This window comes from Fundulus heteroclitus, unplaced genomic scaffold, assembly GCF_011125445.2.
Source record: "Fundulus heteroclitus isolate FHET01 unplaced genomic scaffold, MU-UCD_Fhet_4.1 scaffold_41, whole genome shotgun sequence".
Taxonomy (NCBI): Eukaryota; Metazoa; Chordata; class Actinopteri; order Cyprinodontiformes; family Fundulidae; genus Fundulus; species Fundulus heteroclitus.
The window spans coordinates 1,926,198-1,929,752 of NW_023396824.1; positions in this window are offsets into that span (position 1 = coordinate 1,926,198).

Sequence of the window (3,555 nt, forward strand, 5' to 3'; positions counted from 1 at the left end):
GACAGGACTTGAGAAAATCCAGAAGAGATCGGAAGCTATCCAAAGGGGACAACATGAGGTCCAGAAGAGACCAGAGGAGATCCAGGAGTTACCAGCGGTGATCTAGGAGATAGAAGAGGTGATCCAGGAGAGACTAGAGGGGATCTAGAAGGTATCAGAGGAGATCCAGGACAGATCTAGAAGAGACCAGAGGAGATCCAGGGAAGACTAGAGGAGATCCAGAAGAGACCAGAAAAGATCCAGAAGAGACCATAGGAGACCCACAGAAGACTAGAGGAGATCCAGAGGAGACTTGAGGAGATCCAGAAGAGACCAGAAAAGATCCAGTGGAGACCATAGGAGATCCATAAGAGACCAGAGGAGATCCAGAGGAGAACAAAGGAGATCCAGACAGGACTTGAGAAAGTCCAGAAGAGATCGGAAGCTATCCAAAGGGGACAACATGAGGTCCAGAAGAGACCAGAGGAGATCCAGAGCTGACTAGAGCAGGTCCAGAAGAGATCAGTTGAGATCCACAGGAGACAAGAAGAGAACTGAGTGCTGAGTGCAAGGCTGAATGCTGCGTAGAATGATTATTGTCTATGATAGACTGTCTTTGTTATGTCTCAAACCAAGGCAACGGTGCCGTATTAGGGGAAGCCCGAAAAGCGAGGCAGGCAGAGACGGGGCAGACGCAGACTGCAGTGGGACCATGGGGTGCGATTACTTTCTAACTATGTGAATCTCTGCTCTGTTTCTCAATAAAAGTGCTGGAACTATATCCACTCGACCGTCTCCTTCTTCGGTAACTCAGGGAAGTCAGTTATCTGTTCAAAACCCCCATAACACTAGAGCAGGTCCAGAAGAGATCAGTTGAGATCCACAGAAGACAAGAAGAGAACCAGAAGAAAAAATGGGAGATCAAGAGAAGACTACAGAAGGTCCAGAAGAGACAAGATGAGATCCAGAGGAGACCAGAAGAGATCCAGAGGAGCCTTGAGGAGATCCAGAAGAGACCAGAAAAGATCCAGAAGAGACCATAGGAGATCCAGAGAAGACTAGAGGAGATCCAGAAGAGACCAGATGAGATCCAGGAGTTACCAGCGGTGATCTAGGAGATAGAAGAGGTGATCCAGAGGAGACTAGAGGAGATCTAGAAGGTACCAGAGGAGATCCAGAAGAGGCCAGAGAAGATTAAGCATTTTCAGTTATCTCTCCAGAATTATGGACCAAGTTGCCAGTAAAAATCAGACCAGGTTCTTCTCCTACTCTTTTTACGTCTCATTTAAATCCTATTTCTAGCTATGTTTCCACAGTGTGAATTGGTTTGTTCTCTTTTTTAAATATGTTTATAGTATGCTTTAATTCATATTTTATTTTGGTATGATCTTGTGTGATGATGTCATAATGTCACTTTACTGAACAACTTGTCTTTTAAATGTGCTTTATAAATAAAATGATTCTGCTTGTTTTTTAAGTTCATATCGTTTAATCATTATGATGTGTTTTTATTTATTTGCTGAACCTCCTTCATTTCCTGTGAGGTAAATTAATTCTCTCTGTTTGCCCCTGGTGATTCTGCTTTGCCACGCCTTGTGTTTTGTTTTCTTTTTCCTGTGATCCAAGTCTGATAAGAGAAATGGGTGTAACTACAAAGTAATCAACGGTAAGGTGTGATTTGCACACCTGAGCTGAAACCAGTTTCGTTTCTGTGGAAGTGATATACCCCTAGAAACAAACAAGGTATGGAAACATCTGACGGGGTGTGTTGTGACAACACATTTTCTTCTACTTTTACAGTTTTAACATGTCTAGGCATCCTCATTCTACCTGAAAATTACTTCCTCTTTCTCCTGGCATCATACACAGACGCTCCGTAAAAATATAGATTCTTCCAGTGAAGTGAAGAAACTGAACGTCTCTATTTTGTCTTCACAAACTGAAAATCTGTGCATAGCTCAGACTGTTTTAAGAAAGAGAAAAGGATGAAGCTCCTTTGTTTGGAGGATGTAGTTAGTATTACATAAGAAGCCCCCAGTTAAGTGCCTAAAATGTTAGATTGTTTACATGTATTAGTTTGTTGGGGTCAGAAGTTTACATACAGCAAGACTACTATGCTTTCATACTTTTGGGACAATCCTGGTGTTGGACCCAAAGCTTTGCAATCTGTTGAGACGAGGACTGTGGGACTCCTCCAGTTTGCTTCATCCTTGGCTACTATTTCAGAAACCTGAAGACTCCACATCATACAGTTAAACAGTTCTAAAATAATTCAAGGGTCTAGAATGTTATTCTCATCGTGTTTCCATAATGACATCTAAGTGTAAGACAGTGTAAATAATCCTCATCAGATCAAGAAGCTGTGGAACCAGCAGCATGTTGTTAACATGTAACAGACCAGGAATGTATTTTCTACCTGATTTATTCTCTTGGTTCTTTATTCTCTCCACTGGTTGCCCACACACCATAAAACCCTCTCTTGGTTGAACCTCAGAGTTCTCCACAGTTTATCCAGAGGAGAACAGGTGAGATCCAGAGGAAACTAGAGGAGATCCAGAAGGGACCAGAAAAGATCCAGAAGAGACCATAGGAGATCCAGAAAAGACTAGAGGAGATCCAGAAGAGACCAGAGGAGTTTCAGAGGAGACTTGAGGAGACCCAGAAGAGACCATAGGAGATCCATAGAAGACTAGAGGAGATCCAGAAGAGACCAGAGGAGATCCAAAGGAGAACAAAGGAGATCCAGACAGGACTTGAGAAAATCCAGAAGAGATCGGAAGCTATCCAAAGGGGACAACATGAGGTCCAGAAGAGACCAGAGGAGATCCAGGAGTTACCAGCGGTGATCTAGGAGATAGAAGAGGTGATCCAGAGGAGACTAGAGGGGATCTAGAAGGTATCAGAGGAGATCCAGGACAGATCTAGAAGAGACCAGAGGAGATCCAGGGAAGACTAGAGGAGATCCAGAAGAGACCAGAAAAGATCCAGAAGAGACCATAGGAGACCCACAGAAGACTAGAGGAGATCCAGAGGAGACTTGAGGAGATCCAGAAGAGACCAGAAAAGATCCAGAAGAGACCATAGGAGATCCATAAGAGACCAGAGGAGATCCAGAGGAGAACAAAGGAGATCCAGACAGGACTTGAGAAAATCCAGAAGAGATCGGAAGCTATCCAAAGGGGACAACATGAGGTCCAGAAGAGACCAGAGGAGATCCAGAGCTGACTAGAGCAGGTCCAGAAGAGATCAGTTGAGATCCACAGGAGACAAGAAGAGAACTGAGTGCTGAGTGCAAGGCTGAATGCTGCGTAGAATGATTATTGTCTATGATAGACTGTCTTTGTTATGTCTCAAACCAAGGCAACGGTGCCATATTAGGGGAAGCCCGAAAAGCGAGGCAGGCAGAGACGGGGCAGACGCAGACTGCAGTGGGACCATGGGGTGCGATTACTTTCTAACTATGTGAATCTCTGCTCTGTTTCTCAATAAAAGTGCTGGAACTATATCCACTCGACCGTCTCCTTCTTCGGTAACTCAGGGAAGTCAGTTATCTGTTCAAAACCCCCATAACACTAG